Source organism: Lonchura striata, chromosome Z (assembly GCF_050655825.1).
Source record: "Lonchura striata isolate lonStrDom1 chromosome Z, ASM5065582v1, whole genome shotgun sequence".
Lineage (NCBI taxonomy): Eukaryota > Metazoa > Chordata > Aves > Passeriformes > Estrildidae > Lonchura > Lonchura striata.
Window position 1 is genome coordinate 41,344,615 of NC_140740.1, and position 18,236 is coordinate 41,362,850.

Consider the following 18,236-nt stretch of genomic DNA (forward strand, 5'->3'; position numbering starts at 1 on the left):
CTGTATGGATTTTTTGTTTTGTATTTGGTGGGTTTTTTATCACTGCCTACACCTCTTAGGCTATATCTACATCTGTAAATGAAATGGGCCATCACACACTACCTCCAAAAACAAATAGAATGGCTTGTTTCACTAGGATTAAAATTCCTACCTGAAACATGATCACCTCATCTGTGTCTTGCTGACTGAGGACCATCCCTGGCTCTCGCTGTCCACTGAGTCATGCTCAGATGTTATTTGGAGAGATTTGCCAGCCACAAGCCAAAACACATTTGAGACAGACTAACTTCAGCTCAGGACCATCACTTCTTGTCCCCTTTCCAGTCACCAGCACAGATGGGTAGATTCTGCGGATCTGCAACTCAGTTCATCAGTTCAACACCAGTAAGACCAGTGGGTATTGGAGATTTGCACTTGTGTTCATGATAATAAAATTTTCCTCCAACTCTTAGGATGTGGTGAGTGACCCTCTCAAAGTTGCTTCCTCCCACCAGTGACTGTAGGAGGAGCTCAGATCACAAATTTCCACAGGTTGCCTGGCTTTTGGGTGGCAAGAAATTAGTGAAAATCCCATGCTAAAGAATAAAGAACTTCCTCCATTATTTAATCTGAATGATATTAAAACCAACCTCTACTTTGCAGGGAATGAAGAAGTTCTACTAAGAACATATGCAGTTCACTTCTTTCCTGTGAAGTTGCCATATGGCAGGGGAGTGATGGGAAGAAGAAAAATATTGACAGTGATGATATATCTTATTACAGAGCATACGGACCAAATTTTCCTCTCAGTTACACTAGCGAAAATCTGGAGTGAACAGCCTTGTCTTGATAGGAAAATCAGATCAGTCAGTGGATATACAAAGCCAATTATGAGAATGAAACAAAAGCAAACTTGGGAAACATTATGGTATAGTAAAGAAGACATGTGGTAGGATGCCAGAAGACAGGAAGTAATTGAGCCCAGAACACTTACTCTTCCTTTGAAAAAAATCATCCCATCTACAGTAACCACAAGTGGTCAGGATCTTGTTTTATCCCTGAACTTGGCAAACTGAATGAAAGTTGCCCAAAAACATGTGTTCTGGGTTCCAAACATTTATCTAGCCCTTGGGTAGAGTAGCAAAGATGGCATTGCATCAATGGAAGGGAAGCCCTGCAGAAGCAAGTAGTTCAAGGATGCTTTAGGGAAAAATCCAAGATTAACACAAGATTTGCAATGTTTTACACATCAACAACTATCTGCAATCTGTAACTATCTACAACAATAAAACTGCAATGTTTTACACATCAATAACTTACTTCTTGCTGAACATCCAGCTGATTAAAACTTCAATCTGTATTTGACAGACAAAACCAGAAACTGGTCCAAGGAGAGAGACCATGGGTGCACTGTTATTCCATCCTATTTAGAATTTAGTATTCTGTTTGAAATTATTTAGAAATACATAGCTGGCAACTTAACAGCAAAAGATGTAGCAATAGTCCTGTTTCTCTACTACATTAAAGAGACATAAAGGGAAATACATAGCTGAGAAGACTTCTGGAAATATAATGTATATTTAGTAAATAATAATTGAGTTATTTGAAACTTAGTTTTGCAATCAGCTAGTGAAAGGACTGTTTGATTTTTAGGATCTTTTCCAGATTATGTAAGATAATCAGAAAGGTACAGAATTTTTGGAACTAAATGGCAGGATGATACCATTTATGTAAATTAGAAGAGGTAAGCATTGCATGAAACTCAGCCAGAAAAACTGAAAAAATTCAAAACTGAAGTCAAATTACCACCTGTAATCCAGCACACAAAAGAGTTAAACAGCAATTTGATAAATAAACTATGTAATTTTTTTTTTGAGGCCTCTGAAGATTGAATTCTTGTAAACGAGTTCAAAGACAAACTATAGCCAACTCAGTGTCCACAGTTTCTTTGGAGCCAGCATGGAACATTTGGCCAGAAAAAAAACAGTGCCAACTACCCAGTGCAAAGCCTATACTTTAATTTGCAAAAGCGAAAAGCTGTGATTTATACCTCTGAAAGGAAGAAGTTAAAAAAAAAAAAAACCCAAAAAAAAAAAACCAGCATCTAACAGTACATTCTGTGTAGGTTTATTATTTTGCCAACAGTTTGTGGGTTGGATGATGAGGTACGTTCCTGAAGATTACACATCACCATTTTTTTAAACAAACAAAACAGCAGGCAAGAGCAAAATTCCCCTAAAGCAGAGGCAGTCCTTGTGAAAGTTGAAGGTTTTTGTGTCTCTCCCTCAGCTCCTTAAAAAAAAAAAAGAAATTCTTAAACGAAGAGCATTAATCAGCTTTGGCTCACAGGCAGCATTTTTGCTTCCAGTTGTGGACAATTAGAGGCACAGTGTCAACTGGTCATTAATTAGGTTGTGTAAAGCTCTGTGGATACACACTGCTTTTTTGTGACACCAAAAAATTCTCATGAAGAATGAGACTGTAACATGTAGACAAGTTCTGGTTTCTTCTCCTTTTAAACCGAACAGTTTCCTAGTTCAGAGGAAAAGGTGTAGAATAAATGGATACTGGAAGTGAGGAGTGTGGTTTCACTGGCAAAACCAACAGACAATTGAAAATCAGGTGTAGTCAATTGTGTGGTGTTCATTCATGTGCTCAAACCTGGTAGCATGGCTAAGGGAACAGTGTCTTGGTCTCCATAAATATTAACTGATGAAATTTAAAATTAAGATTTATGATGCTATTGCCATCACAAGCTTGTCCAACAGGATTTCTTCTGGCTTCCTAAACCATCAAAACCACTTTAGTGATGGTCTTTACTGGGTGATCCATAAATCTCTTAATGATAGAGTCTCAAGATATCATTCAAACTTTGGCCAGATGTTATGGTAAAAAATGGGACATTGTTTGTCAGAGAGAAATCTTTTTCACAGTCATGACTTCCCCTATCCACCAAAGGCCTGTTCTAAGGCTGTAAATTAAAAGTCCTAATAAATATATTATTATTGTGCAATAAAATAGCTCTGCCGAAAAGACAAAAACAAAACAAAACAAAACAAAACAAAACAAAAAAGCAGCATATGAAATCCCAAGGGATGTCATTCTTTAGCCTGAAAAATATCACTTCTTGATGAGAAAAAAGGCAGTCATAAACTGCACGTTGTTAGATTATTCTTCTGCGTTTCTTGGCAGTCAGTCCAGAAAATCTATTTCTTCAGTATAAATATATATACATATAAAATCTTAGTTAGAACAACATAAATTAAGGAAGCAACAAAAACCCCAATATAGCAATGTCCTAATCCTAGGCGTAGTCATCCAAACCCTAAAATGTGGGGTGGGGGGGCTTAAGAACACTACTACACAATTGTCATTTTCTTCCTGAGATGTGGCTGCCCATTAATAAAGAAATAAATCAATTTTGTTTGTAGACTTCATCTCTTTTGGCAATACCAAGCACTGAAGGCATTCAGGAAATATAAAGGTACTTTTCTCAAGGTTTAACTCAGTATAAATGAAGATGCATCTTTATTAAAATCTCAGCCCTGCTCATGGTTTTTCTCTCTTAAAGCTCATACTTCATGAATCATTGCTGTAACTCTCAAGCTGGTTTCCATGAGGACTCTCTTCTTTAATGTTTTTTGTTCCTAAAACATGGTAACATTACAACTTCTGCTTCCTGGGGAAGGATTTTGCAAAAGTATTATGAAGACAGAAAATGTTCCATGAGCTTCCAAAGCATAGGTAGCAAGAGTATTTATTATTATGCTGGGAGAGAAACAAAAGGGATATAAAAAGTGACTCACAAGGACAAAAGACAATCTGTTATTCAGTGGAAGGAGGAAAAGATGCCTTCAATGGACATATCATGCAATTTTTTATTTTTGCATGTCTTCTCTTCCATATTCTTTGGGTGGGATACCAGATGAGGTGCATGCAGTACAGCAATTATTAGGGTCATCTGAAAGATGGAAATTAAATAAAACAGCAAAGTGTAGCACACCAAGATGATGGACGCTTATAGAAATGCATATAGCTGACCAGTCTTCATGGCAACTGGACTTTTCTTATTTGTGTGACTTTCACCAACTGCATCTTCTGCCTTCATTTCTTTTCTTCTTTTTTTTTTTTTTTCCCCTATTCAATTTTGTATTGTTGTCTGGGATCTTTTAAACCAATACTATGCCCCACTGACAAATTTTCCTATAGGAATGTGATAGCCACCAAAAGAACAATATCATTTGGATGAAATATGATTCCCAAAGGAGCACCTTATGAGCTAGAAATCCTATAAACTTCCTACTGAAAGGTAACCCAGCTTGTGATTTTGTATTTTAAAGTAAAATATTAGGGATGCTTTATAGATTTGAAGCTTTTTTTTTTTTTGAAGCATTATGGGAAAGAAAAGGTCACTGTCTTCTTAGGCTATCAATATGTATGTGTGAGGCAGAGATAATTCTTCCAGCGAATTTCACATTTCCATTGAAATGTCTTCACTTTTTATGAGCAAAGCAAGAATTTCAGAATGATATGATGTGGATGAGATCTAAAAATAAAGTCTCTTGGCAATTGTGTTAAAATAAGTATTGCTACTAGCTTGATGCAAATAGGAGGAGAACCATTTCCTAAAAATTACTTCTATTGCCTCTGGGCATAATCACCCAGGTGGAGAAATGGCACCTGCTCTTCTTTAAGTCATTTATTATTTCTGTGGGGAAAAAAAAAATTGCTGGAGAGCGCATCCTTATCTGCAGGGAAGAGGTCAGTACTGCTCTATTCCTGTCTTTGGTAGGCCTGCATAGCTATTTGGTTGATGGTGCAATAAGAATTATTATAAATAAGAATGATGACACTCATGGACAATGATGCATTTAAGTCTGTTGCAATTAGCTGTTTCTCACTCTGACACCAAACTTCTGGCATTAGATCTCCCTGCACCTTGGTTTATCCACCTGTGAAATGAGGGGAAAGATCCTGACCTCTCTTGTAAAACTAGTCTGAGATTTACTGCTGAAAAGCACCTACCTACGAATTAGGCAGAATATTTAATAGCATATGTAACAAGAGCACAAACTCCACTGGTTTGTAAATTCTCATTTGGGAGACACACTTTTGTGACATGCACTCCTGTCTGAACTCGACTAAAAGACGTCATTTTACCTGAGACTGCCAGAAAGTTTAAAATTTTACTTGGTTTTCAGGACATCTCTTATTCCCTGAATTAGGCACTGCCCCTGGAGGCAGTGTAAATTTTACTTTGAGAATGTCATAAGACAAAAGGATGATGATCACAGAATCATAGGATGACTTTAGTTGGAAGGGACCTTAAAGACCATCCAGTGTCACCCCTGTCATGGGCAGGGACACTTCCACTATCCCAGGTTGCTACAAGCTCCATCCAACCTGGCCTTGGACACTTCCAGGGATCCAGGGGCAGCCACAGTTGCCTGAGATAATTACAGAAAGTATGATGCTTTCTAGTTACAAAAAGATGTTGGAAAAATGAGTATCCTTCTGTGTGAAGGGTCAATACAAAAGAGTCCTTTATTTGGTCCAGTTTAGTGCCAGGGAAAATGTGTCAGGGGCAGCCAGCAATCCTAGGATTCCTCTTGCACACTATGAGGAGCAAAAAAATCTGGCAAAACCATGTTACATACAAGGAAAGAGGTGTCTTTGGTGCAGGAGATCTACTGGTAGGATCACTCCAGCCATCTGGATGGCCCTTCAGCCACCTCCTCCTGAGGCCATTTCTTCCTGATGACAGTGGAGTGACAGCATCCCCTGGGTGTTTAGTGACATCACCTGCAGTTACACAGTTTAGTTGCAGATGCTCACCCTCCTGGCTTTACCCTGTAGCCTTTACCTGTGTTTCACATAGCGGGGGAGGCAAAGTGCTTGGTGAGTAAATTTATAATATTTTTTCATTAAGAATTTACATACAGGTGGAATATGACTGGGAACCTAATGAGCTACTTTGTAATTTCATGAAATGGTGTGACCTGCCAAGGGACTTAGCCCAAGGAGTTTTGTGTGCTAATCTGATGCTAAGCACAAGGAGGACTTCAGGGATATCAGCTTCTCCTGGGTGTCTTGCCCACCATTGCAACTGCATGGCTATAATTAATATCAATCATGCCAGAGAAATGGAAGACCAAAAGCTACCTGGGGCACTACATTGCTGAGAATGAGAACATGTGCTAGCCAACACTGTCACTGGGGAGTAATTAGGTCCTCTGCAAATCCTAGTAGGAATCTCACATCTCCAGCAATGTTCTGGCACATCTTGCTTAAACACTGAGTATGATCTGACTGAGTACTCCACTGGAGATGGTTTAATACTGAGAGTTAATAAAAAGGGGAGAGCTGCCAGCACTTTGGACAGCATTCTTGGAGTGAGAATTAATCCCTCTTCCCTGTATTATTTTAACTAGTGTGAATACATCAATACCTTCCACATTTTAATTATCCTGCTTAATGATTCATGATGATTCAGAGGATGCAGCCGCCCTGTGCTCTGTTCAGGTAGGGTGTGAAAGTGAAGTAGAAAGTGCCATCAAGTCATAATAGTACTCTTGGTTTTTAAACCCCATTTCATTCCCTATGTTTCAAAGCCTCACCAGTATTAATTAATTAAAACTTTGCCACAGCTCTATGAGTTGAGCAAGGAATGTTATCTCATTCTATCAGCCAGTGAACGTGGAGACCCAGGAGGCCACATTGAGACTGTCAGCTTTAGGCACTCATTTGCAACATCTAAAATAAAATAGGTGCTTGGCTCCAGCAGAATGATTCAGATCTCTTAGGGCAGGTGCCTATGCAAACCATGCAGGCAAGGCAGTGGCAGATGCCTCTGAAATAGGACCCAAGTGATGTTCACACATTTCTCCATCAACAGAACAGAGAGCTGTAGGCCCTTCATGGGGTGATTTAATGTGGTTACATGCAGCCACTCCAGGCATAAGCACTAGGAAGTATTATTCTCACAAGTGTGGCTGGGTAATTGGTTTATTCAAGGCTCAACAATGCACAAACCTGCTTATGTGGGAATCAAAATATAAAGTCCCCTCTGAAGGGCAAGCACCTGGGTTGTGGGATAAGTGGGAGGAAGCACAAGATAGTAATGATTTGAGCACTTATCCTGAAAATAGAAATGTAGAGATCTAGGCTGTCCAGAACAAGGGGTCTGGCCCCAGCACTTCCCATTGCCCCAGCTATTGCAGGAGATAGGTAAGACTGGAGTGGAGGCACTAAGTTCAACCACCCAACAACCAGCAGTGCAGGATGCAGAAACTAGAGAGATCAACCCTGTAAATAGGGACGTCTTTTGCTTGTGAAGCTTCTGTTGCAGAGCTCTATCAAATAAATGGTGTGAATTGAGTTAGCGGGGGAACAGGCCTTCCCTGGTGACCCAGACTTAGCTTCTACTTAGGAATGCCTGGGTGCTTCCACACGGCCAGACTGACATGTCTGGCATGTCCTGTATCCTGGTACCCATGTCCTTCACACTCTGCAGTTATTAGCTGGCCATTAGGGAGCCATTTTTTCCATCTTAGAGGAAAGCTGGGCATGGCAGAGCTGACCTGTGTGCTGCTGACCTGCTGTTCCAGGCACAGCCTGGACAAGCACCACACAGCTTTGTCTCTTTACCTGGTACAATATTGCAATGCTAGCTTGAAGCCTCAAACCACAATAACCCTCCTGTCACTCCCCAGAGCATACAGGAAGCACATGGCTGCAGAAAAAAAAAACAAAAAACAAAACCAACAAAAAAACCCAAAAACCAAACCAAAACAAAACAAAAAAAAAAACAAAAAAACACCAAACCCAAACATTCTGGCATCTGTACTAGGAAACAAACAAACAAACAAAACCCAAACACAAACTCCCAAACCTACAAATCCAAAAATACTTAGAATTTTGCACCAGGTCTATGGGGAGGTGTTGTCCAGTGGAGAGCAGGATCAAGTGTTGTGCAGTGTGTGTTATCTGCCAGCTCCAGCTGCTAGCAGCACTTAGCTGTGTGAGCACAAACCAGCCTGCATCAAGCAGTTCAGAGACACAGACTGTCTTTCTGATTTGGAGCATATAAAGAATATGAACATGCTTCAAATTTCTCTTGCTGACATGTTTTGTGCTAGCTTGGTATCACTTGAAAGTTGTGTGTTTGGTCAAATTGTGGCTTAATGAGGCTTTTCCACAGCTTGGGAGATACTAGCAGCCTCTTACCCACTTGTGAGTCATGATGGACTGTCACAGGCTGTCTGTCACTGAACACAAATGAAAACATATGCTTTTGTCTTTATGTACCTTTCTAATGTTTACAGGTCTAAAACACACTGTCCAGACTAACATGTAACACTCAGTTTCTCTGGGAGGTAGGTTCCTCTTCAGATGAAACATGTTGAACCATTCCCTGGGACTTAGACACTACTAGTTCATTCTCACTTGGACTTAAGTTGACTTATAAATGCTCTAAATCATATTCACTGACTTCTTCAAGCTATGCAGTATCTCAGGAACAGAGCTGAGAAAACGACTCATGAGTTCTGAACCTGGGCTTGAGCCTGATTTATTACCGTTTTTACCTGCTAGGGGTTTCTTTGATCTCAGCAAGACTCTTCACTGATTAGCAGCAGAGAAGGAGAATTTGGGTTAATACATGCTCTACCTACTCTTTAACATAAGAGTGACTCCTATTAGCTCTTTAGTAGGTTGTCTTTTTGTGCAAGAACTTGCACAGCTGTCTTGGCTAAACTTTTAATGGGTGCGCTTCTCATGTGGGAGGAAATATTAAGCACTGCTTATTGTTACTTAAAATTACACACCCAAATGCCATAACTCCATCCAGAGTTCCCAGACTACACTACTATATCACAAATAAGATCTTCCTCACTGCCTAAAGTAATGTCAGGGTGCAGTGTGGGAGCCAAGGACTGCTGGGTTTGCAAAACATGCACATTGCTTCAGATTGCAATGAATTCATTTAAGAGGAGATCAGGCAGCAAACCATTCATTTCAGTGCAATGTATTTTCCTGCTCTTCTTATTTACTGAGATGTTGTCTCAAGCAGATCAAATCAATGAAATTATAGCAGTGCACTGACAGAAGTCGATATCTGCCTAGTATCTTGGGGAGACATCCCTTTACCAACTACTTCCAGCTTTTGCCTGACACATCTCCTCTATTTTGTCTGTTCTGCTGGAAATAGGAAAGTTAAAGTTTTCCAGTGCAACTGGCTGAGTCAGAAGCTCCTGTGGGCAGCCAAAGCACAGGGACACATATTGACTGCCCTGTGAGCAGTAAACCCAGCCCCACTGTGTCAGAGGAGGTGTGCTGCTCTCCCGGGGTGCACTTCTGGAGCCCACGTGTAGGGCGTACACAACTCCACCCTCAGCTGAGGTGGGAAACTTGTTCAAAGTGGTTTTGAGGTTTTGTTAAGAAGCAAAACAGGAAATCTGCATGAATTTGGAGTTTAACTAATTTTTTTAAAACTTGCTCTTGCAGACTTTTTTAAAAATAAAAATTAAATAAATCTGGATGACAAACTTTCTGCAACCAACCTCAACCCTAGCTTTTACTGGTGCAGATGAGACTTCAGGCAGCAAAGACATCCTGCAGTAGTCCAGGGATTTTTTTTTCTTTCATTTTCTAAGCAAATCAAGCAACTCAAAGGCTGTGTCAACTTACTTAAGTGCTCTTTATGCCAACTAATCATAGCTGGCACAGAAAACAATGCTGACTATTGCTCCCTTTCCTGCCTACAGTGGAGGCGGGGAAGGCCAGAGACAGAGCTGTAATGGCAAGTCTTTGCCATCTGGAGAAATTTTGTATCCTCAGTTCAGCTGCTTAGGACTGAATTCCCTCAAAAAATCAGTGAAGAAGACAACATCAGAGGGGTAAAAAGCAACAGAATAAGCCTTCCTGAGCTAACAGGCTGGCCCACATACCCAGTACCACTATCACTGCTCAAGGCATATGGCACCCCTGTCCCTTCTTTCCTCAACTTTCCCTCTAGTAGCTATGAAAACCACACGAGCTGGTTTAATAGCCTGCAGTAGTGTGGGCCCTTCCCAGGCCTGAGAAAGCTATGGTGAAACCACTAAGTTTCCACATGAGATGAGGATGGGAATGTTATTTCTACTGACCTCAATGTAGGACCTAATCACAATAAAAACTCCATCAGCAGCACTACAAGCTACTGAGGTTTGTGGTACATTGCTGATTCACGTTCTGTGGCACTCTTTGCTGAGCAAACTCTACCCAGGTGTCTCCACAAGTGTGATTTCTGTTCTATGTAAGGCTGAGTTTCCGTCAGATTCTCTGAGGAGATAATCTGTTGTCATTCACAAGCCACTGCACTAAGACAAGTGAGTTACTTGGTGTAACTCAAATTGGCTGAGCTGTATTTTGCAGTTGGGATCCCAAAAAGCTCCTCACAGTTTTCTTCCAGTTAATTTAAACTGCTTCTGTGTGCTGCATAAGGAGCAAGCAACACTTTTGCCACTGCTCCAGCATCACTCTGATGTCAGCATTTTGATTTGGTTTTCTGTCACTGTTCTGACAGATAAAATTTCAACCAGTAACCCAGAGTTTGATAGCTCATTAGCAAATCTCATGGAGCCATCCAGTCCTGCCCTTGTTTGACAGTTAACTCTGCATTGCACATAGTCCTGAATCCTCCTGAAAGCTGCACTGCACCATGAGAGGGCTTGGTCAGACTCAGTGCAGCTGCAAAAGCCTATGGGCTTTTAAGCCTATGGGCTTAAAACATGCCCAGGTGCATGTTCTAAATGACACATCACTAATGATTCTTATTATGAGTCCTTGGGTTTTTTCAAGTTGTTGAGGTTGTATAAAGACTCCTTCATGGACAGTCAAAGCTTTTCTTTCCCATCCCTCCTCTCAGGCCTTTCATTATTCATTATTTCATTATTCAAATAATTCATTATTTCATTGATACATGAACATATCATATTCATTATTTCAACTAATTCAGACAGGGGAATTATTCCTACTTCCTTCTTGTTGAGACCTTAAAACAGGACGTTCATTCTCCTTTTGTTGTTCAACATCATTATTGCAATCAGATATGCAGACTGAGACATTTTAAATTTTCTCTTGCCGTGACACATGGATATAAAACTCCTGGAAGGCAGTGGGAATGGAGACGCAGCCTTAGATGTTTTGGAGATCAGGCCCCGAGTCTCAGTTTTGCAGCTGAGTAGGTCAGGATGCAGGTTGCTCTGAGCACACCAGGATCCCTCTCACTGACAAATGCCTTAAGTTCAGGTTTCCCTATCCCCAGCTTTGAGTCACACTCATCATCAGGTTTGTAGCAAAGGTGCAAACATGGTTCTGTTTTACCTCCTCCATTCATCCAAACAGACCTCTTGCCTTGCATCTACACTATTGGTTCCAAGAAATAACATTGTGTAGAGTCCAGAACTAAAGCAAACAGGCTTCCCTCTAACTCTTCTTGAACTGCTACTTACACAAGTACCCAGGCTGGCACCATCAAAGTCTTAACAGACCCACTCCCTCTAAGCTAAGAAAATCTTATAAGTGTTGAACCAAGGCTATTTTCAACACCTGGCAGGTTGAACACAGAAAGAAGGAAGGATGCTGGCATGCCCAGTGTCCTGCTTTAGTGTGCCACTAAAGCTGTGGATGGAACTTTCCAGCCCCACACTGTCCTTTTCCCTCAGTAGATACTCCACTCCTGAAGTCAATCTCCCTGATTTCAATGGGGAGACACTTGATTTATGCTGGGCTGAGATGAGAATCTGGCCGTGGTTCTTTATCTCCTTTTAAAGCCAAGAGCCCAGCAGAGGCCAATTGTGTCTGACGTGAAGCAGCTGCACACCCAATGTGCAATCTGCACAACTTCATAAACTAGCAGTGGTCTGAATAAAAACTTCAAACAATACGTTCTGGAATTGGCCAGAGAGAGTGAAGATAAATAGCTGGGAGACGCCAAGTTGTGAAGGAAGAACTGCTTGACTGTTGGACAGAGAGCAAAGTTAGAAGCAGAAATTAGGCAGGGTGCTAAGAGGTTTGTAACACTCCCAAAAAAGCAAAAGGGTCACAGAATTTAATTTGATTAATGCGTCACTGGTTTAAAGGACTTTGTACTGAGCCTCAGGCAGTGCAATAAACATACAATCATTAAGAGAGGAAATAAAAGTTAGGTTGGGTGATAAATAGTCCTGTTTCCTCTCCCACTCCAGCTTCCCTCCTGTTTCTTCTCTCCTTGGTCCAGGGAGATATCAGAAGCAACACAGTAAATCAAGAGGTAGCCTTAAAACAACAACAACAATGACAAAACTCACTGTATTTAAATTGCCTTAGTCAAAACACTTTGAAGGAAAGCTTTGCTTCACTTTTCCCATAGGCAGCATGCCCCTTTAGGATACACCATAGGCAGAAAGGAGCAATAGTCATGCTGGCTTGCTCTCCTCTCCACAGGACTGATAGAAAACTTGGTGGAAAACAAGAAAGACATTTATTATAAAGAGGCCAGATAATGCTTCTGGAAGTTGTTTCAGTAGTTTCATTTGTTTGTTTTCCTAAACATTCAGGGTCCTAAACAGCTGTTTTGATGAATGTAAATGTTTTTACAAATAATTTTTTTTTTTTTTTTTTTTTTTTTAAAGCTCTGATAGCAACTTTTATGGGCCAGATGTCACACTCACTCTGTAACTGTACAGTACTTGGCCCTCATCACGGGACACAGTGGTAGGGAAAAAACCCTTACTAAATCTGGGGCTTGGAAAACTTTTGCAACTGCTGGAAGCCATGTAGGAGCCTGGAGTATCTAAGGAAACCCCAGCAGAGGCAGAGCTGAGGAAAGGGAGGCTGGTTAATAGCCCATACATCCTCAGTCTGTGAAGTTCTTACCTTGTTCTTCTCCTGTCCACTTCAAGCACTGCCATGGGTCTGGTGCTGCATTCACTGGGCTTTGGTGAGTATCAGAGCTCACTGTGGCACTGTATGTCAGGAAGCTGCTTTTATCCCCTTCACCCACTCAAACATTGAGGTTAACCGTAATTATGACATTTTTTTCTACATGAGAAAATTAAGATATGGAAGATGGGCCTGAAAATCCTAGACCATACATTAGTCTGCCTCTGAATTTATGCACACAGTGCCATACAAAACATAGGTCCTGTTGAATCAAATCCTTTCTATTTAAGAAAGCCAGGTGACTTATTTATATGTTTTGCTGGATATTTATTCTACTTCCTGCATCACACAATATTCACTTATCCTCTCTTGTTTCAATGTGCAAAGTTTCATCCACAAGTACATATACAAGATCCAGCATTTTATGTCGTTAGGCTGTCGGGTGAGAGAATGTTCATCACACATGATCTTCATAGAAGCATAGAAGCATTAAAGCTAGAGAAGGCTTCTGAAGCCACCAGGTCCAGTCATTCCCCCAGCACTGATAAAGGCCCATCACTAAATCACCACTTTTGCATGTTTTTGGACACTTCCAAAAACAATGACTCCATCACTTCACAGGGAAGCCTGTTCCAATTCTTAACATTTTCAAAGTGAAGAAGTCCTCCATAATATCCAATCTATACATCCTCTGAAGCAACTTGAGGTAATTTCCTCTTTTCCTATTTTTTGTTACCTGAGAGGAGAACGACCCCCACCTGGGTGCCCCTCCTGTTAGGGAGTTGTGGAGAGCCTAAAGGTCCACCCTGAGCCTCCTTTTCTCCAGGCTGAGCCCTCCCCATGTCCCTCAAACCCTCCTCATCAGAGTGTGCTCCAGACACTTCTCCAGGTCTGTTGCCTTTCTCTGGACACACTCCAGCACCTCAACATCCTTCTTGCCATAAGGGACCTAAAACAGTGGATCAAACTGTGTGGTCCTACTGTTTCCACTTGCACTGAAATAGTGCATTCACTGAAGAAAAATGAACCAACATTGTGATTCCAGACCTATGAAAAATAATAAATTATTTGTGGAAGGTATTATCATATGAACAAACAGCAAAGTTTAATTAATAAGGCAATTGGCTAACACTCTTTACCTACATCTGCCACATACATTTAGAACAAATATGCTTATCCACTACTGAGATACTGATCCCTTCTCAGTGTAAAACTGTGACTGATCAGGGTTAAAGCTGATACTGATTCCTTCAAGAGTGAAACCAGCACTGTGCAAAGTGAGGAGGAAAGGTCAAGTCAGGAGAAAATCAGCTTGTAGCACTATTAGACATTGAGGGGAGAAAGTCTGGGAGACTTGTAGGTAAGTTAAGCATTAATTTATAAAGCATGTTTTTCATGCTAGCTATCCAGCATTCAGAGACTGATGATTACTGCTTTTCTAATAGCTGCATATTATTAACTTTATATTCCTGTAAATATACTGTATGTGGTATCTATGCTGTAGCTGATAAAACCAACGCACTTCCTAGCTGATCTCTGAGCCATGATACCCAACACGCAAGCAAGGCAATCTTTGTTCATAAAATCATTCTTAAAAAAAAACAAAACAGGAGGCATAAATAGTGTGACAGTAAGGTAGCACAGACCTTGATTAGTCTCACTACAAAGAAAAGCAGAAATGTAGCCCTGAATATAAAACTCTCAACTTCTGCTTCACCTCCAGCTACATCCTGGCCTGCAGTGATTGTAACTAGGACATAATCTGACAGGTTGTAGATGCAAATTGCCATCTTATCTATGCGTCTTAAAAGGTTAAATGTGCTTTTCATCAGTATTCCACCTAAGGAAAAAGGTAAGAGACAAACAATCTTGCTTTTTTTCTGTGGGACAAGCTATGGAATTGAGACTGCTCATCAGCAATGGAAGTCTTTTCTCAAGCATCATGAAACAGACAGACACATGACAAGGAGCTGTGGAATTTGACACAAAGGCCTCTTTAAAACAGCTCTACTCTCAGTCTCCCCAGCCCAGCTGCAGCAACAATCTGTGACCTCTTCCTGGGTCCCTCACCTGGGACTTCAGTAACTCCTGAAAAGCAGATGGAAGGCTCAGCCATCTCAGCCATCCAGCTGTGAACAGTGCCTTAGGTCACACAGTGCCAGAGGGACTCCAAGACAGTTTTGTAAGAGTTTTGAGGTGTACCTCCGACTGTGGGAAGGAAGGAGTCAACTGAGCCAATGCTTGGTGCACACAGCTTGACAGTTAAGTCTAGGATGTGCCCAAGTGTCTGTGGCAAGGCAGAATCTGAAACACTTTCTGCTGTATTCTTGCCTGTAGGCCAGGCTAATGCCACTGGAATAGTCTTCAGCCAAATATAAAATAATTGTTAAATCAGTTTTGATTAATTAGTCTTTCTAAATGCAGGAGGGTTTGATGAGCACAAGAAATTTAGCAAATTAACGATTTCAGGAAAAGACACCAGGATGCAACAGTACATGAGGAGTGGGTGGGAATGGTGTGGAAACACGCTGCTGGGAAATTAGCCATATGCACTAACACTTAGTGCACATTCAGCCCACAGTAGTCCCAAAAGATGTACATTGGTTGAAAGCTCATAAGGTCTCCACTAAAGAATTGCTAGTGATAGCCCAGGCTGGTGAAGGACAAGAAATGAACTTTTGCTGTGACCAGCCAAAGTAACTAGGCACACTCTTTTGATGGGTCCATTCATTTGAAGCACAGATTTCCATATCAAATCCCATAATCATGGAACAATTTGGTTGGAAGGGACCTTTAAAGATCATCTATTTCCAAACCTCCTGGGCTGAGCTGGGACACCTTCCACTAGCACAAATACTGAAACCTCAACCCAGTCCATGAATAATTCCAGGAATGGGGCATCCATAATTTCTCTGGGAAACCTGTGCCAGGTACCTTTCTTGAGCCAGGACTGCAAATAGCTTCTGCAAAAGGTATGAAGGACGACTCTTCCCTTCATGGCCTATATCTTTCTAGATAGTAAAATCATACCTAGGCTTAAAGATTCTATAACAGGACTGTTTTCTAACATAAGCAGGGCCACTGTTTATCAACAAGGAACACCAAACTTCTCAGAAATGGATAAGCACTGTCACAACAGAGACAAAAACATAAATTATCAACAATACTATGGTACCTGCAGTTGCACACCACACTGAAACAAATTGCAGTACCTGAATCACCAAAAAACCATTAATGATTTTCTCTTCCCTCTCATCACAGCTACATCCACTGAGCGTGGGTAGGTTTTGCTACGTATTTTATCTCCAGAAGAATGCAATGAAGTTGCAAATGGCGGTACTGAGCACATCAAAATGCCACTGCAGTAGAGATAACACTGCAATTGTGATATAAATATAATTTCAGCTTTCATCTGAATATTCAGGATGTCTCTTCTTATATCTGCCATATATTATTTTTAACTTGTGAAAGATGACAAATACTGAAAGAGAAGAGCAATCAGGCTACGGAGGTTGCCTCCTGGGATGACATATATGTCTCCATAGGGATTTTTTTTTTTTCTTTTACCTTATATTTTTTTGATTAATCAATCTCCTCAGGGAAATGCAAGGTGAGTTAGGAGGAAGAAGGTGAAGGTTATCATGGAAGAGAACAATCCTCCCTCTGTGGGAACTGGTTAAATAGTTATGGCTAGACTTAAATGCAGACCTCTGCTGGGAATCCCAGTGAAGGTCAAAGGCAGAGAGGAAAAAGCTGCACTGAGATCTTAGGCATTCATAAGCAGACAGATGTTTCTAGGCTTTAATGAGCAGCCTTGGCTCCAGGCCTTTCTTGGCACAGCTGTTTAGTTTTAGTATTTTTCCTTGTAGTGCAAGGTATTGCTCTGGTTATCTGGCTCTGCTTTGCTAACTGCTGATGATTTTTCCATCTAAATAATATCATGACAATGAATAAATAGTTTAATAATCTGAGGTTTGATGGATTAGGTTATAGGGAATGCTGTGCAGCTGTAATTGTGAAGAGAAAAAATAAATAAAAATAAGAATTTCAGTTTAAACAAGAGCTAGTTTAAAAAGTCTAAACTGCAAATCTAATGGCATTCCCATGACCAGTTCTAGCCTCCATCTTAGACTTTATTGTCATGGGGAATAAACTGAAGGAAAATAACATGAAACTGAGTTTTTCTTTACTAATTCCATCTTCAAATCAGTTTGGTGAGGATCATGCCCCTACTTTGGAAACTAATTTGAGTTCAGCACTCTTGGGAATTTTGACAGTTTGCTATGCCTTAGTGAAATATATTGAAAATTACAGATTTAGCAAATATCTTCTGTTCAAAGAGCAAAAAGGCTACAAATGCAAAGGCTGTTAACAAACTGTGAAAAATGTGAACTTTAAAAAAAAATTTAAAATAAGCTTGTTAAACACTTTGAAACCTTTTAATCCTATGTGCCAGGACAGCTTCCTTAATGAAACAGCCACTGCAGCACTTGGTGGAGAATACCTTTGTTATTTGTCAGGCAAGTTGCAACTCTGATTTTCAGAGACTTATTTAAATATCTTTTCCTATATTTTCGGATGTACCATTTTTTGATGTCACAACTGGTCTAAAATAATATTATATCATGAATGGGAATGTTTTCTTGGTGTAATCTGTCCTTCTAGACCGTTTTTCACAACTGTATTTCAGATTCTGGTCTCAGTGAAGGAATTGGTAATGTTTAGGTGGCTTAAGTATGAGCAGTCTTTGGAAGTTGATCAGTTACAAGTCAGTAAAAAACTTTAGGGCCTTACATTGGCAAGTTATACAAATTCTCTACTCCTGTGTCCTCAGTTAATTTTCTTTTAATTTTGAAGGTTATCAGCTACTTTTCTTTGAAGCTCTTTTTTAGCACATCAGAATCTCATCCACCACTGCTTGGTTCAGAAAAGCTCGCCCCTTTCCAGAGCTAAGTGTGAAATCTGCTTTGTAATAAATATCTGATGGTGTAGAAGCACTGGGCTTGCTCCCAAGCTAAATTCATTTGTAATGCATCAAAACACCTGCCTCTTGTGTCATCACAAAAGCAGCTCCCTATTGTAAAGTACAATTCAGTCTCTCAGGCAAGATTCAGATTCCCTTTTTCCCCACTCTGTCAGAGAGAAACAGATGTTCTTAACAGCTGAAAAGAGCTTCCTTCCTTTTCTTCTACCAGCTTATATTTCCAAGTCATGAGACCTAAAACTCTTCAGAGTCCATTGGAGAGGGTTTGTTTCCATGACACTGGTCCTTTCCCACTCAATTCTCAGGATAACTATTTTACATGGCACCTGCAGACTGAAAGTGACTGATTTACATTAGGACTGTACCCAGG

At 40.5% G+C, this 18,236-nt stretch overlaps 1 protein-coding gene across 5 annotated transcripts in view; it reads right to left on the minus strand.

Moving 5' to 3' along the window:
• Positions 1 to 18,236, minus strand: part of SETBP1 (SET binding protein 1) — a 267,547-nt gene that overhangs the window by 61,754 nt on the left and 187,557 nt on the right. The window lies entirely within an intron of this gene.